At 48.1% G+C, this 18,172-nt stretch overlaps 1 long non-coding RNA gene across 2 annotated transcripts in view; it reads left to right on the forward strand.

The window, feature by feature from the left end:
* Window positions 1-464: 464 nt before the first annotated feature.
* LOC110260644 (uncharacterized) overlaps window positions 465-18,172 on the forward strand; it is a 42,976-nt gene continuing 25,268 nt past the window's right edge. The window contains exons 1-3 of one of the 2 annotated variants that reach the window (XR_014802994.1): window positions 465-541; window positions 841-893; window positions 3,551-3,782. This is a non-coding gene — a long non-coding RNA (uncharacterized LOC110260644). Of the gene's footprint in view, window positions 542-840; window positions 894-3,550; window positions 3,783-14,774; window positions 15,020-18,172 lie in introns of those variants that run through there. The other variant, XR_002343893.2, reaches the window with a different exon arrangement.

Consider the following 18,172-nt stretch of genomic DNA (forward strand, 5'->3'; position numbering starts at 1 on the left):
CCACAGACCCCCTCCTATATCTGCCTGTGGACCCAGAAGTCCGGACTTTTGCCCTACCAGCTATGTGGGGGGTGTCACGCTGATACCGGCCGTCAGGTTGGGGTGGAATCAAGGGTAGTCATCAGTCAGCCATTCATCAATAATCGACTGCAACCTGCCTTCAACGGATCAAGCGTGCTGTAATTGTTTTTACAAAACCTTGCATGTCCTTCAAGCTTCACATAGCCCAAACAATGAGGGGTTTGCCCCAGTTGTTTTTTTAGGAACTTGGAGTCAGCTGTGTCCAGTTTGAACTCAGGCCAGTTACGATTGGTTAAGATCCCTGACCCTCTTACTGGGCATGCGCGAATGTATGCGCTCGGGACCTTTTGAGGTCAGAGGGTCCAAAACTCCACCTCTGCGCGTGCGCGGCCGCCATTTTGGACACGTGCCCACGGAGGCCCCTGTAGCTTAGCTGGACCCGCACAGACTGACCATCGCCTCACCTGGCTCTTGTCTCCAATCACCGTTCCCCACGCTGCCCGCGCCTCAGCTTTATCTGGTAAAGACGCGGAGCCCTCACCTGTTCTCCTGCGTCCCCGCCTGGCTGCCTCCTAAACAAGCCCTTTTGCTGCTGCACACCTTGGCGTCCCGACTGTTCGCTCCCGGTGCATGGGGCAGGCGAACCTGGTTTGGTAGCAGGAAGGCCATGCCCAGGGGCGCGGCAGGACAGAGACGGGGGAAGATGTCTGCTGGTGGCCAAAGTGGCAACTCAGCACCAGAGGCCGGAGGGGACGGCGCTGGCTACCTTCCGGGGCCAGTCCTGGCTGCACTAACAGTCGTCGCGCGCTTTTGTTGCAGAAACCGTGGCCCTGGAAGGAGACAAACGGCACCCGGAGATGTGGAAAAGCAAGGTTTGTTCAGCACCGGCGCGGGCTCAGAGGCATCACCTCCAGAGTCTGAGCACTGGGTCTTTGTTCTCAGCAACTTTTATACCATACTGTTTTTCCCATGTAAGCAGCCCGGACCTACCCCTTCCCCAAGCAGACGGTGTTCCTGCCTAAAACACTGAGCAAGCAAGGTTGCAAAAGCGAAACTGATAAAACAATGCTTGGAGCACTATTAGCAGGGCTGCTCTTTGGACGTGGGGCGCGTAGTTGCTACATAATTGCAAGAAGGATGGTATGAGGCAAGCAGAACAGAAAAGGTTCCTGGCTACATTTTCAGACAAGACAGGGGGTTGTCTCTTAGTTAAATCTCCTACTTCACTCTCAGGGGCTTCCATCTTTGTTGTTTCCACCTTGCCAGCATCTTTAGTCTAAACTTGTTGGGAATAAAGGTGTAGATGGAGAAGATCCAACCCAGAGCCTCACCTTTTTCCTGCACTTGAGGGGTGTCTGCTTGTCCCTGGCTGACACCTGGCTGTGAAGGACATCGGTGTCTAGCAAGACAGTGTCACCGGTCTGTTACTCCAGACAGTAGTAGGGGTAAGTCTAGTGCTGCCCTTTGGCCTGTCACCAGTTTCTGTGGTGGCAGCTGAAGACCTCTGGAGGCACCAGGGGCAGAGAAAAGGAAGGCGCAGAACACTCTGGGGGTCCTTGCCTGCACTGGTTCTCTTTGGAGCCGCCAACCACCTGGGACCAGCCAAGAAGGTTTTCATTCCTTTGCTGGTGGCCTCTAGGCTGCTGTGCCACCACCCCCCCCCCCCCCATTTAGCCTGGTCCATGTGGCCACGTCTCATCCTTTGTAGGTCCCTGGGGACGTGGTCACCCCTGAGCCCCAGGGCTCCCCTTCTCAGTGTGATGGCCTCCCCCTGACCTGGCCACTGACGCTCTTTCTGGCCCCCAGTTCACGGGGCTTCTCCCCCTGCCCATCCCTCGGGCACCTCCACCCCTTCCGGTGCCCCCTGGATCCCTCCGCCTTTAGGGAACAGTGGTTGGCCACCATGGGGCTCTAACTGGGCGATGAGCCCAGGAGTGGAAGGTCGAGCCTTCATCTAGAGTGATGGAATCACAGTAAAATCGGGGACTTTGTTCCAGAACAGTGGTCAGAACCTGGTTTGGGGCTGAGCTCCTCTCAGCCAGTGGGTTGGCTCCTGTTTTTCACCAGACCAGGGACACCCCCAAATGCAGAGGAGCTGGGAGATGACGGTCCTACACCCTCCTATTGGGAGAGGAACTCCAAGAGGATTTTCATAGGGACACGTGTCTAAGTTTACCAAAACTGTCAGTGTCCAACTCCTGGGAAATGTTCTACCACCATCTGTCCAAAGGGCCAGGGAATTTATACAATTCAGTGTTGCTGCTTTATTGACAATACCACAAATCTGGAAACTACCTAAATATGTTCCATTAAGGGGCTGCTTAGATCAAATAAATTCGAAAATAGCCACTCATAGACTATATTTACACGGTCTTTTGAATATTGATGTGTTCATTTCAGTATTTGAACGTTATGCGTTTATCATGAATCTTTACGACTTTGAGGAAATGTTTATGACCTCCTATGGGAGGAAAAGCAGGATGTCTCAAGTGCAATGCAGTTTATGAACTGGAAGCCAGAGGCCAGCCCTGTTCCCAGGGCTGTGCGTACATTCATCGTTTAATCCTTTGCCCACCCTGAGCTTAGTGCTGAGGCACAGAGAGGGTTAGTCACTCAGCTGAGGCCACACAGGTAGGAGGAGTTGCTGGGAGTTGAACCCAGGAAGTCTGTACCCACAGCCAATGGCTTTGATGGATGTACTCCGTTGTCTTTGTTGTAAACGTTGGGCAAAAAAAAAAAAAAAAAAAAGTCAGGCAGAGGAAACACAAGAATATCCCTAGACATCTGAGCTAGAAGTCAGGCGTGACTGAGCTTCCTGAATCCTAAAGCTGAAAGGAGTTGGGGTTGGGGGTGGAGGTGGTGATGGGCTTTTTGTGTCCGTTTCTGAAGTTGGGGAATCAGCACTTGGTGTCCACACAGTATCATGTTTAAATCTTATAAATGAAAGAATATCTATATTGAACTCGTCATTAAACTTTTTTTTTTTTTTTTTTTTTTTTTTTAATCTTTTTAGGGCCATACCTGCGGCATATGGAGGTTCCCAGGCTAGGGGCTGAATCGGAGCTACAGCTGCCTACCTGCCTGCCTACACCACAGCCACAGCAACGCCACATCCGAGCTGCATCTGTGACCCACATCACAGCTTGCGGCAATGCTGGATCCTTGACTCATGACCAAGGCCAGGGAATCGAACCTGAACCCAAATCCTCACGGACACTAGTCCGGTTCTTAACCTCCAGAGCCACGAGGGGACTTTCCTGTAATTAAACTTCTAAAAAGCATTTTAGTGGTGCACTTATAATTTGAAATGGGAGTGATTTAGATCGTAGATCTTAGAAAGTTCTGTCTTCGAAACTAAAGGACAAGTCGACTTCTTTTCTGAAAAGTGATTGTTTCCTAACAGGAGACTCTGTAACTTCAGCTGCCTCTACAAAGAAGCTTTAAAAAAAAAAAAAAATTTGTGTCTGAGATAAGGATATGGCTTATGTAAATTGTTATATTAACAGAAACTCTTGGTTACCAATTGCAGACTTTCTTCAATCATCCCAGGCAAGGTATTTCAAGCATGTGGGCTGAGAGGTGCCCACGGGCTCAGAGGCCAGCTCTGCTTGGCGACCTTCAGTCCCGAGAGCCTCCGTTTCTTCACCTGCGCAGTGGAGGCGAGAGTCGTGATCTTCGTGGCTGGGCTGGGTGGAGGCTGAAGTGAGCCACTCACTCCTGCTCAGACTGAAGACGAGAACCTGGGGGACGGTCAGCGCTCAGTAAGTGTTGCTCATTTTCACTTATTTCTGCTTCAGTGTGAGCCCTTAGTTTATACCAGAAATGTTGTGATGACCAGGTGTCATCAGGTTATACGGTGATATGGTTGCACACACTCAAGGACCCACAGCACCAGAGACAGAAACTAAAGGCAAAACACGGGGGCAGTGACAGAAAGTCAGGGGTGACCAGAGGGTCCAGCCCAGGAGACTGCAGGCGTCCAGCTGCTCTGGGTCATCATACTGGGGAGAGAGCAAACCTCAGGACCCGGGTGACACCTCTCAGCTATGGCTGGCCTGACGCATTTCTTTCCTTCTTCCCTTAATCTTTAAATTTAGTTTTAATTCTATAGATGAAACTGTATTTAATGATATTGATGAAAATGGCAACTCAGGAGTTCCCGTTGTGACGCAGTGGAAACGACTCTGATTAGGAACCATGAGGTTTCGGGTTCGATCCCTGGCCTCGCTCAGTGGGTTAAGGATCTGGTGTTGCTATGAGCTGTGGCATAGGTCGCAGATGTGGCTCGGATCTGGCATGGCTGTGGCTGTGGTGTAGGCCGGCAGCTGTAGTTCTGATTAGACCCCTGGCCTGGGAATCTCCATATGCCGTGGGTGTGGCCCTAAAGAGCAAAAGAGAAAAGAAAATGGCAATTCAGAATCCCACAACATCCTGATGTGTTCACAGACCCAGCGATATGTGAGTACACACGTAAGTCATATCTGCTTACAAGTCTGGGACCCCAATCCAGAGTTCTGGGCTCATGAACATCCAGAAACATTTGAAAAGTTAAATATCAAGCTAAAAAATAAAGGAGAGCCATCAAAGTTGAGTAAATGAGGCATTCAAGGGGCATCATTCAGAGATGAAAAACAGAAGTGAATTCTCCAGGAGTTTCCACTGTGGCTCAGCAGTAACAAACCCAACTAGTACCCATGAGGACGCAGGTTCGATCCCTGGCCTCTCTCAGTGCATTAAGGATCTGGCGTTGCCATGAGCTGTGGTGTAAGTGACAGACACGGCTCAGATCTGGCATTGCTGTGGCTGTGGCGTAGGCTGGCAGCTGCAGCTCCGATTGGACCCCTAGCCTGGGAACTTCCATATGCTACAGATGCAGCCTAAAAAGCGAAAACAAAACAAAACAAGAAGTGTATTCTCCAGGTAAATTTTGTTACCTGTGTATTGTGCCACAGTTTTCAAAGCATATTCTTCAAGGTAGTTCCCGTGAGGCACTGCTGCAGCGGTCACACAGGTTGCACCTGCGGCGTGGGTCAGTCCCTGACCCAGGAATTCCCACATGCTGCAGATGCGGCCGAAAAAGAAAAAGTATATTGTTCAAATGATATTCAGCATGTTAAATACCAGTCAAACATAAGGAGAACATGCTGGGCTGGATGTCTATAATAGAGAAGAAAAACATTTCAGCTACAAATGAATGAGAGCTAAATACCCTCTAAGAATCGGCTGTTTCCGATTGACCATCAGGTTCAGTGTACATTTCCCACCAGGGTCCGGGCCAGGGCTTAGTGTGGATGACGTTGCTGTGGAATTCACAGCCAGCTTGTACTTCACCTTCCTTTGCACCAGCAACCCAAGATGAGCTCTCCAGACACACTAATTTTTTTCTTTTTTCTTTTTCTTTTTGGCTGTACCCTCGGCATGGTGCAGGGATCGAACCCATGCCACAGCAATGACAATGCTGAGTCCTTACCTGCTAAGCTACCAGTGAATTCCCAGACATGCTAACTCTTAACCTGAGCCTCTAGCAGCCTAGAAGAAAGCCAGGTGCTAGATTATTTCGCCAGGGCTCTCTGGGGCTTTCTGGTTCCCTGTTTCACCCAGACCATGGAGAAGGACATCTGTCATACCTGTCACAGGGTGGCGTCCAAGCTCCAGTCCTCTCCCTGTGGTCTCACAGGTGCACCTGGGCTGTGCTTTCAGGCCCATGAGGCCCACTAAATATTTAGCTGCACACATGCTAACTCTTTTTCTTTTAACATTTGAATCTTTAAGTTGTCGTTTTTCAAGTTCAAAAAAAAAAAAAAAAAAGGCAAAAGCAATCCTCGTGTTTTTCTATGGATTTCTATCAAACCTATATGTTACTTTAGTTTTATTCATGCCTTATTAAATTTATTACAAAGTATTTTCTATGGGTTTTGTCCCTACTGTGAATAAATTAACAGGTATTCCTGTAAGGACATGCACCATTAAAAAAACAAAATGAAACCCAGACACCTACGGTCAATTAATCTTTGACAAAGGAGGCAAGAATATAAAATGGGAAAAAGACAGTCTTTTCAGCAAACATTACTGGGAAAACTGGACAGCCGCATGAAAATCAATGAAACTGGAACACACCCTCACACTATGCCCAAAAATAAACTCAAAACGGCTTAATGATTTAAATGTAAGACAAGACGCCATCAAACTCCCAGAAGAGAACATAGGCAAAACATTCTCTGATATTAAGCCTACAAATGTTTTCTCAGGTCAGTCTCCCAAAGCAATGGAAATAAAAACAAAAATAAACCAATGGGACCTAATCAAACTACAAACTTCTGCACAACAAAGGAAACCATAAAAAAAAAAGACAACTTACAGAATGTGAGAAAATAGTTTCAAATGATGCAACTGACAAGAGCTTCATCTCTAAAATATATAAACAACTTATACAACTCAACAGCAAAAAAGCCAACAACCCAATTGAAAAATGGGCAAAAGACCTGAATAGACATTTCTCCAAAGAAGATATACAGATGGCCAAGAAACACATGAAAAAATGCTCAACATCACTGATTATTAGAGAAATACAAATCAAAACTGTCATGAGGTACCACCTCAAACCAGTCAGAATGGCCATCGTTAATAAGTCCACAAATAACAAATGCTGGAGGGGGTGTGGAGAAAAGAGAACACTCCTGCACTGTTGGTGGGAATGTAAACTGGTACAACCACCATGGAGAACAGTATGGAGGTACCTTAGAAAACTATACATAGAACTACCATGTGACCCAGCAATCCCACTCTTGTGCATATATCCAGACAAAACTTTCCTTGAAAAATACACATGCACCTGCATGTTCATTGCAGCACTATTCAAAATAGCCAAGGCATGGAAGCAACCTAGATGTCCATCAGCAGACGATTGGATTAAGAAGATGTGGTGTATATACACAATGGAATACTACTCAGCCGTAAAAAAGAATAAAATAATGCCATTTGCAGCAACATGGATGGAACTAGAGACTCTCATACTAAGTGAGGTAAGTCAGAAAGAGAAAGACAAATACCATATGATATCACATATCTGGAATCTAATACAGGGCACAAATGAACCTCTCCACAGAAAAGAAACTCATGGACTTGGAGAACAGACTTGTTGTCAAGAGAGAAGGGGAGAGAGTAGGAGGGATTGGGAATTTGGGGTTAATAGATGCAAACTATTGCCTTTGGAATGGATAAGCATTGGGATCCTGTTGCATAGCACTGGGAACTATGTCTGGTCACTTATGATGGAGCATGATAATGTGAAATAAAAGAATGTATACATGTATATGTGACTGGGTCACCTTGCTGTGCAGTAGAAAATTGACAGAACACTGTAAATCAGCTATAATGAAAAAAATAAAAATCATTAAGAAAAAAGTGATGGAGTTCCCTGGTGGCCTAGTGCTTAAGGATCCAGCTTTGTCACTGCTGTGGTGCAGGTTTAGTCCCTGGCCTGGGAGTTTTTTGCATGCCTTGGATACAACCAAAACCAAACCAAACCATGCAAAACAACAAGAAAATCCCAAACCAAAAGCAAAGATGTATTGTCATTTTTACCAATTCCAGGCCTCCCAAACACCACTGCTTTTACTTTATTTTTGTGTCCACACCTTCGGCCTATGGAAGTTCCCCAGCCCGGGATCGAACTGGCACTTCAGCAGCAACCTGAGCTGCTGCAGAGATGACACCGGATCCTCAACCCACTGGGCCACAGCAGGAACTCCCACCACTCTTCGTAACTATCTAACTTCCATAGTCATTTCCTTATGGCTACATGATGTGCCTGTTCTCCTGGGTCTTCATAATTTTTTTTTTCTTTTTGTAGCTACACCTCCACATCTAGAAACCTGCCTTCCTCGTTAGCCATATTCATTCAGCCAACACATTTTATTGAGCAGCTACTAGGTGCCACTTGTTATTCCAGGGGCTAGATGTACATTGAGCAAAAGAGAAAAAATTCCTGACTCCACAGTCTGCCAGTCTGTCTACCAGTTCAAAGCCCATCTGCGCTCCGGCGCTCATGCCCTCTCCCTTCCAGTGGGTGTCACTTCTCTGGTTTTCCACATCACGCTAACACTGCTGGACCATTCCCATCAGCAAACCACACGCTCAGGGATCTCCCACCATTAAAAACTCTCCTTCGAGTCATTTCTCCCTCCATTCTTTTCATTCCTGCACAGAGAAAAATATGTATAAACACATGTCTATCAAAGAGTTTTCTGGGAGTTCCTGAGCAACTGGAAGCCTCACTCAAGGCCAGAGATCTGCTAGCCCTAGTGGAGGGGGCAGCCCAGCATCCCGCCCACAGCACCAGGGACAGAATCTGGCACCTGTGTGCTCTGGGTGTGGCTTTGCCTCCCTGGGCCTTGGTTTCCTGGTCTGTCAAAAGCGAAGTAGTATGGAGTTCCCTTTGGTGGCTCAGCAGGTTAAGAACCCTGGTATCCATGAGAATGCAGGTTCGATCCCTGGCCCCTCTCAGTGGGTTAAGGATCCGGCATTGACGCAAGCTAAGCTCTTGGGTTGCAGATGCGGCTTGGATCTGGCATTGCTGTGGCTGTGGCTTAGGCCGGAGGCTGTAACTCTGATTTGACCCCTAGCCTGGTAACTTCCATATGCCTTGGGTGGGGCCCTAACAAGTTAAAAAAAAGGGGGGGGGGTTCTGCCTGTTCTGTCTGTTCTGCTTCCTGCTGCCTGTCTGCTTTCATCCCCTGACATTCTGTGTCCCCAGCACTCCAGGGAAACTGCTCTTGACAAGGTCACCAGTGATCCCCATGTTGCCGGAAGAAAGGGACATTCCTCAGGGCTCCTCTTGTCCTTCCGCCCAGCAGCAAGTAGCACAGCAGCAAGTGGTACAGCTGAACACAGCCTCCTCCTTGACACGCTGTCCCCTCCCATATGGTGACACCCCGTCCCCTGGTTTTCCTCCTGCTTCCACTCACTTCCCAGCTCCTCTCCTCACCTGCTCCCTGTGCACACAGCCCGCATCTCAGTCCCGGTGCTTCCCTGAGCTCGACCCTCAGGTACCAGCTTCCTCCTGGGCATCTGCCCTCAGACGTCTGACGGGCACGGCACACTTAACCTTCCCATGAGTTCTTTGTGGGATATTTTCCCCCAAAGCTCATTTTCCTCAGGTTTCCCCAGCTCTATAAAGGCATCACTGCTTACCCAGCCAGCACCAAGCTTGTGCCCAAACCCGAGGCAAATCTTGTTTCCCCTTTTTCCTAACATCTAATCCATAAGCAAGTTCTGCTAATCGATGTTACCTCCAAACTCACTCAGTTAATCTCCGTTCCCACCGCCTCCCCTGTCACCTCTTTCGGGGCTGATGGAGGAAGCTTCCGGCTTCCACTCTTCTTCCCACTGTTCAGGGTCCTCAGAGGTGCTGGAGGGAGGATTTGTTTTTTAATTTGTTTGCTTTTTAGGCCTGCACCCATGGCATTGGAAGTTCCCAGGCTAGGGGTCAAAGCAGAGCTGCAGCTGCCTGCCTACACCACAGCTACAGCAACACCAGATCCTTAATCCACTAAGTGAGGCCAGGGATCAGACCTGCATCTTCATAGATACTAGTCAGATTTGTTTCAGCTGTGCCCCAGTGGGAACTCCTGGAGGGAGGGTTTAAACGGGAGGCAGGGATTCGACTCCTTAAGGACTCCCTCGAAACACACACATAGAGGAGTTCTGGACTTGGTATGTGATCTAAACTCACGCCATGCCCAATTCCCGTGGCCTCCCTGTCCCCACACCTTGCTCCCCAGACACTCTTTTCCACTTCCTTCTTGCCTCAGGGTCTTTGCACTTGAGTTTTCTCTGCCTGGGAAGCTCTTCCCCCAAGGTCCTTCCAGGACTGACTGTTTCTCATTCTCTCTGTCTCAGCTCAGAAGGCACTAGCTCTGTGCACCCTCTTTAAACAGCTCCCCACCACCCGTTAGTCTCTATTAAAGCATCCTGTTCATTCCCTTATAGCAACTGCCTCGATCTGGAATTATCTTACCCATTCCCATATTTTCTTATTTCCTTTCTGTCTTCTTCCCTTTACTCAAATTTGTACCCCAACACCGTGGACCAAGCCTACCGGACAGTAGGTTCGAAATTAACATTAGTCAAAAGAATGAATATTAGTCCTCCCCCCCCAAAAAAAAACAAACAGTAGGAGTTCCCAGTGGCACAGTGAGTTAAGAATCTGCCTGCGGCTCAGGTCGCTGCAAAGGCTCGGGTTTAATCCCTGGCCCAGCACAGTGGGATAAAGGATCCAGCATTTCTGCAGCTGTGTCATAGTTCACAACTACAGCTCATATTCAGTCCCTGGCCCAGGAACTTCTATATGATGTGGGTGCAGGTAAAAAAATAAATATTTTTAAAATGAATAATGTGGAGTTCTTGTTGTGGCTCAGTGGATTACAAACCCCACTAGTATCCACAAGGATGCAGGTTTGATTCCTGGCCTCGTTCAGTGGGTTAAGGATCCAGTGTTGCTGCAGGCTGTGGTATAGATCACAGATTCAGCTCGGATCTGGTGTTGCTGTGGCCGTGGTATAGGCTGGTAGCTGTGGTCCCCATTCGACACCTAGCCTGGGAACCTCCACATGCCATGGGTGTGGTCCTAAAAAAAAAAAAAAGAATAATGAAATGGTGAAATGAAACACAAATTATCTCTTCCTCCACAGAGGAGGGAGATTACAGAGGAAGCGGGTTGGTGATAAGAAAGACTCTCAACTTTCCTGTGGGCTGTCTCTGTATCTCTTGTTTCATTACACAAATACTTCCCAGATCATTAAATGCTGATACAGTCACTGCAGAAGAAGTTTCCAGGCTGACAGAGACAAGAAAGCTGGGTTCCACCTGCCAGGGCCAAAGTGCACCTGGGCATCGACTACTGCCTGTAGAGACATGGCTGGGAGGAGGAACTCTGGTCCAGGGCCAACTGGCAGAGTCCCACATCGGAAACAGGACAGCAGGGCATCGCTTCACCCGGTGTGATAGGGTTAGGCTCGCTCCTGTCCCCAGGTTATGTAAAGAAAAGCAAAACAAACCAACCCAACGGAAGGAGACAAAGTGGTGAGAGGTGAGCTCCTGACAACCGGACCCAAAACGATGATGAGTCAGGATTTGTTCGTCGCCCCAGCAAAGGGTTTTCAGGAAAAGGCAGATTTCAGCCTGGGCTCTGGAAAGCCCTTCTTGTTAGCAGGTCCCATGGGCCCCCCACCTCACCCCTGTGGCTGGTCCTCTGTGTGAGGAGAGGCTGGAAGCAGGAAGTTGCAAAGTAGGGGTTATGCAGCAGCAGCACGACCAAGGCTGAGGAGCCCACAGTGAGGCCCAGGGCCCCCAGCCTCTGCGGGAGCCAGAAGCGTCATCTTTGCTCCCCTGGGGGGTGACGTCAGCTCCTTCCCCCGAGCCTGGGACCTGTCTGGGGGCGCCTTGACCGCTCAGCTTCTCCAGCCCCCTGCTTCCCCCGTCAAGGCTTCTGACCTGGGCTTTGTGTCACTGGATTCTTTTCCACCTGTGGTGCCAAACCCTGTCGTTCCTGCCTTTGCAAAGGCTCGGGGCCTCCTGTACCTCTGTGACCACTGGACAGATGTGTGCTCACCTTCTAACTCCGAAAACTGATTTTAAGGCTTTCGGAAACCCTGGAATAAGCTAACCTTTCCGAACGACGACTGGGGTGGAACTGAAACTATGTCGAAATAGATGTAAAAGGTCACACCACGTGCAGAGACAACATCCTCCCTTATGAGGCCACAAAGCCAAGCTGTGGTGTAGGCCAGCGGCTGCAGCTCCTATTAGACCCCTGGCCTGGGAACCTCCTTATGCTGCAGGTGCAACCCTAAGAAACAAAAGAAATTAAAAATCATAACTTTCTCATTAAAACGACACACTCGATGAAAATATGATAACATAGTGAGCAAGGTGAAGAGAGTCTGAAGAGAAAATCGTACTCAGGAAGTCACGTGGAAACTGAAAAGGAGGGACGTGCGGAAGGAGCGCCGCGAGCCCGCTTTCACGGGACGGCTCCGCTCCCAGCGACTCGGATCTTTCTCAGAATCTCAAAGCACAGCCTGCCTGATAGGCGCAACTATCAGCCACTTGGCTTTAGCGTTTAGTACAGGTTAACCCATCATTTCCTCCAACAATGAAAACGCACCTTCCTAGCTCTGGGGAGACTAGAGCTGTGCCTTTTCCTCCTGATTCATGCTCCCAGGTCTGGTTAAGCTGCACTTCGCTCACGGCTCCTGTGTCTCCTCCCACCTGTACTGGCACAGCCTAGGGCACTTATTTATAAGGGTACAGGGCAAGGCAACAACACAGGGAAGCAAGGGTGTGCGCCCTGGTGTAGCGACAGAGCTGGTGTTGCTGCAGGCATCTGGGTCTGTGCCAGCTGGCCCAGCAGAGCCGGCCTTGGAGGTAGGAATGGTGCTTGGCTCTGCCGACGGTCACATCCCACAGTAAGAACTGGGTGTCTACCCCTGTCGGCTGCTGCACTGAGACTTGGGGTACAGCAGGGACACGATGGCCAGGCCCCTTTCTCTCACATAATCATAGCGATTAATTCTGTACAAAGGATTAACAAAAGAAAAGTCAGAAACCACATGATCATCTCAATAGGTGCCGAAAAAGCATTTGACAGTGTTCAGCATCCATTCATGATTAAAAACTCTTACCAAAGTGGGTATAGAGGAAACATACCGTAACATCACAAAAGCCATTTATGACAAACCCACAGCAAGTATAATACTCAATGGGGAAAAGTTGAAAACCTTCCCACCAAATTTCTGTAGAAAGGAGTGGCAGGCTCACCTGAGCACAGCAGCCCGTCACGTTGAGAAAGAAGTGACAGAGAGGTAGATAGATGGTAGAAAAGGAGACAGCTAAGTAAACGATGGATAAACAGATGGTGGATGGAAGATACAGTGGATGATGGGTATAGGTAGACAGCAAAAATGACAGACAAGAGAGATGCTAATAGAGATGACAGATGATTGCTAGTGAGAGAACCCTTGAATATTAAAGCAAAGGAAGGAACTGCTTGCAACAGGTGAATTTGGGTAAAGGGTATATAGATGCCTTTTTTTTTTTCTTGTCTTTTTGCCTTTTCTAGGGCCGCTCCCCCGGCATATGGAGGTTCCCAGGCCTAATGGGAGCTGTAGCCGCCGGCCTACGCCAGAGCCACAGCAACGCGGGATCCGAGCTGTGTCTGCGACCTACACCACAGCTCACGGCAATGCCGGATCCTTAACCCACTAAGAGAGGCCAGGGATCGAACCTGCAACCTCATGGTTCCTAGTCAGATTCGTTAATCACTGAGCTACGACGGGAACTCCTATAGATGCCCTTTATTATGCAGCTTTCTGCAAGTTTGAAATAAAAGTTTTAACAACAACAACAAAAATAAAATGCTGTCTCTAGGTGGGAACACGGATATTTTCTGTCACAATTTTTCTCGGCTTTTCAAATTGCCTGCAGTGAGTGGGGGTTGTTTTTATAATCACAGACATTCTTAAGGAAGAAAAGTCTCGACGCCATCCTTTCTTCACTGGCCCTCTCCTGGGCAGACCTCGCCCTGGGCACGGTCTTACAAGGCCCCCACTGCAGGAGCCACGGCTTCAGTCTGCAAAGAGCCGGGCAGGGAGGGGCCCGGCCCTCTGCCAGGTGTTGCGCTAGGACCAGGCGGCACATCCCACGAGCTGAGGCCGAGAAGAGAGAGGACTAGGCTCCAATTCTATGCTTCAGGACTAAATTCTTTAAACTCCAAATCCCATGGCATAGCTTTCTAACATGTTTGGCCTGCTATAACAAACCACCACGGGAGTTCCCGTTGCAGCTCAGTAGGTCCAGAACCCGGTATTGCCGTGAGTTGTGGTGTAGGTTTAAGACTTGGCTTGGATCTGGCATGGCTGTGACTGTGGCATAGGCCAGTGGCTACAGCTCTGATTCAACTCTTAGCCTGGGAACTTCATAAGCCGAAGGCACAGCCCTTAAATAAAAAGAAAAGAAAAAACACCATAGACTGGATGGCTTAGAAACAATATAGGTTTATTGCCAAAGTTCTAGAGTCTGGGAGTCTGCAATCTGGGTGCCAGCGTGGCTGGGTTCTGATGAGCCCCTCTTCCAGGTGGCAGACAGCTGACTTCTCACATCCTCATATGGCAGAGAGCAGAGAGCAAGCACACTGTAGTGACTTTTTTTTTTCTTCTTTTTTAACACGCCACCTGCAGCATATGGAAGTTCCCAGGCTAGGGGTTGAATCAGAGCTGCAGCTGCCGGCCTAGGCCACAGTTCATGGCAAAGCCAGATCCTTAACCCAGTGAGCGAGGCCAGGGCTTGAACCTGCATCCTCATGGATTCTAGTCTGGCTCGTTGCTGCTGAGCCACACTGGGCACTTCCTGTGGTGGTGACTCTTATAAAGAAAGGCCTCAGAACCTCATCTAATCTTAATTACCTCCCAAAGGCTCCACTTCCTAATACATGATCAGAGAGGGGGGAGGGGGGTACACAAATTGCAGTCCATGATATCCCTTGATTTCACCAAGACTTCCCAGGACCCACACCTGGACAGGCTTGAGCCTCGCCCCCTCTCCGCTGGACCTGCTGGGGAGGGGAGTAGGCAGGCAGGGCAAGAGGCTGCAGAACTGGGGCACAGGGGACGTTTGCATCACAGCTGCTGGGGCTGCACAGGCCCAGGGCACATGCCAAGAATTCCAGCAACCCGGAACCTGCCCACAGGCCTTCTGACTCGCTGGCTGCTCAACTCCAGATAAAAAGAACAGAGCAGGGAGAAGTTGGTTTGCTAATGGACACACAATGCAGCTTTTCATCAGGCTGTGTGTGGTTCCTGATTCGGAAAGATGGAGGAGGGTGGGGAGGGCTGAGAATGCGCCCGCTGAGGAGGAGGAGGAAGGTGCTGTGAAGAAGGAGCATCGCAGAGCAAAGGAGTGCAAGCTCAGGAAGCGGAAGTCAAGTGGCCAGAACCTGGAGGTGACCTTAGGGCCAAGAGGGAGGGAGATGGGGCTGAGCCGGCAGCGAGGTTAGAATGCGGCAGGGCTTTTAAGGGGATAATTCAGTGGCCTTAAATACATTCACAGTGTCTGCAACCGTCACCACCAATGTTTTCGTCTTCCCAAACTGAAACTCTGTTCTCATTAAACAGTAACTCTCCATTTCCCCTTCCCTTCCAGTGACAAAACAAAATATGTAGGACAGTTTCCACTTCGTATCTGCAAGTCTTAATTTACAATAATGAGTGCTTTTCTGTTTTTTGATTTGGAAGGCATTAGGATTGCAGAATTAGCTGCCCAATTTGATTGAGCCACCACAGAAAAAAACGCAAACGACAGTCCCAACATTGCACGTTTGGGAGGATTGAGATGTTCTGTCTGTAGCAGTTTTAATTCTTTTAGCCTGAAATTTGGGGCTTATTGCCTTAAGAAAAACAAATCTGTTTCGGGTCTAACTAGATGGACCTCCATAAGCACAGTGAACAAGAATTCACAATGTGACAACTTTAAAGTCTGCTGCTGCTTCTACAAACAGGACTTGGGAATTTTGCAAGCTGCAAGGCTTAAAGACAGTTGTTTGTTAAACGGAACTGAGAGCAATCCTGACCCAGCTGGCACTACTTAATCCGGATGACCCAAGACTATTTTATAACCAGTTTTAATCTACGCATGTTTTATATGTCAGGTTAAGAATTCAAGGATACATAAAACGGGGTTATGTATTACTACCGCTAAGAATATCATGAACACAATAAACCCCAGGTGCTTATGACAGTATTTCAGGTGGAAGCAGCCTTATACACAAAACCAATCCAGTGTCTCTGCTGTGTGGAAATTTATCTGAAAGAAATTTGAGGAATTCCTGAGAAAAAAATTGGGGTCCGTTAAGATTGATAGAAAAGGCCAATTTGTGCAATTCTAAATGTTTGCTTTTAAACACCCAGAATGCACCATTTTCCATGCAAAGAAAAATAGTACCCTTCTGAATAAGCATATCTGATCACACTACATGATTTTGAATGGGGCTAAGTCTTAGGGAACAAACTTGTGGTTGCCAAGGGAGAGGGGGCTGGGGGAGGGATGGAGTGGGAGGTTGGGGTGAGCAGATGGAAGCTGTTAGACACACGGGGGATAGACAGCACCGACCTACTGGACAGCACAGAGAACTGTAGTCAGTGTTCTATGATAAACCTTAATGGAAAAGAACAGTTTTAAAAAGTTCTGCGCACACACACACACACATATATATGTATAATTGAGCACTTTGCTGTAAGCAGAAATTAACACAATATTGTGAATCAACTATACAGCCGTAAAAATGTGTAGAATGAACCTATGTCTGTGGTTAAAAGTTATTTTCTGCTTTACTCATTCCTTCAACAGCATTAATTTGTGAACTAAAGTTTACATTTAGTTCAGCTACATTTATGGCATAAGGTCGAAGGACAGAAGCCTGGGCCTTGTTCACATCTCCCTCGGAGGCGTGGGTGGAGAATGAAGGCCACAGGTCTGGGCCTGGTTCACATTCCACAGCGCCCCGGTGTCATGCAATCCACCCGGCACCTAAGCCCCGGCCGCAGCCTCCTTCCTCAGAGGACAAAGTTAGCTGATCAGGAGAACTGCAGTTGCTGCAAGGTGACTCGTCTAATCACCTCTTTGGCGCTGGCATAAGCTGCCTGCTTGAAGTCAGAGAATACAGTCCTTACCCTAAATCATTGCTATTAACCTAAACACCGTGACTGGATAAGGTTTAAAGTAATTCAACTGCCGCCTCGCTTCTGCATCCCTGCTTGTGCATGCGCACCCCTCCCAACCTGCATGTAAGTTTGCCTTTATAAACACGGGCCATTTCATTGTTCAGGGCTTCACACTCCAGCCACTTTTAGGCAGCGTGTGGCTCTGGCCAGTAGTAAAGGCTCCTCATTTGTTTTTTCTTGGTTGGAGTGGCTCTGTTCTTTCACGGCACAAGGTCTCATTTCCAAACCAGTGGCACCAATTTTCCTTAAGTGTAACAGTGCTCAATTTTCAGCAACAATTATATTTATATATATATATATATATTTTTTTTTTTTTTTTTGTCTTTTTGCTATTTCTTGGGCTGCTCCTGCGGCATATGGAGGTTCCCAGGCTAGGGGTCTAATCGGAGCTGTAGCTGCCAGCCTACACCAGGGCCAGAGCAACGCAGGATCCGAGCGGCGTCTGCAACCTACACCACAGATCATGGCAACGTCACACCAGATCCTTAACTCACTGAGCAAGGCCAGGGATCGAACCCGCAACCTCATGGTTCTTAGTCGGATTCGTTAACCACTGCGCCACGACGGCAACTCCCAACAATTATATTTTTTAAATATGATTTTTTAGAGCATAATATTTTACTCCTATTTATTTTCTCCTTTTTACTCACTCTTTACCAGTTACAATGTTTGAGAATGAAAAGTGAAAGCATTTGTCAAAATTAATGCTGGACAATACCACGCCTGTCCAAGTCTAAAATCTATAAATTAAGATGGTGATCCTACCAAACAAGTTTTGGAATAGATGTAAAATTTCTTCAGGCCCAAGAGCAAGGGTTTTTCACCAGTTCCCTGCTCAGAGTTGTTGAATATGTTAATGTTGGGAAAGAGGAAACAGGGAGAACTGTACCCACTTGGAGAAGCCACCACTAGAAAACAAATCACACAGGTTGATGTCAAATGGAGCCCCACCCCCACCCCCCCAACTGAATGCTGCGAAGAAAATGACAACCAAAAAACACAAGGTGGAGGGGAGCATGGTGAAGGTACCTAGACATTTTTTTTTTAGATCCACACGGCTTTAGCTTATTACGACATTTTACATTATTTTTCAAAGAGGATTTCAAAGCATCCGGGAGACATGCAAATTTTTGGAAAACCCTTCCTGGCAAATTCAGTTTGCAAGGGTCGTTCGGATGTTTGCCAAGGATAACAAAACCGCTTCTCTAGGCTGAGTGTGTTCACGGTGTCAGGTCCTTAGTGCTCTTACTCGGTGTAACCCAGAGGTCTGCGCGCAGAGTCACAAACAAGGGGGCTGTAAGGAAGGGGAGGGGCATTTTCATTGCTCTCGAAAACAACCCGGCTCTAGCTTTTCAGATTTATGAGAACTGTGACTG

The sequence above is a fragment of the Sus scrofa genome, chromosome 5 (assembly GCF_054392235.1).
Source record: "Sus scrofa isolate SSC_HxYL_T2T_F1_AM1 chromosome 5, Sscrofa_HxYL_maternal_Yorkshire_Landrace_v2.0, whole genome shotgun sequence".
Classification (NCBI taxonomy): Eukaryota; Metazoa; Chordata; class Mammalia; order Artiodactyla; family Suidae; genus Sus; species Sus scrofa.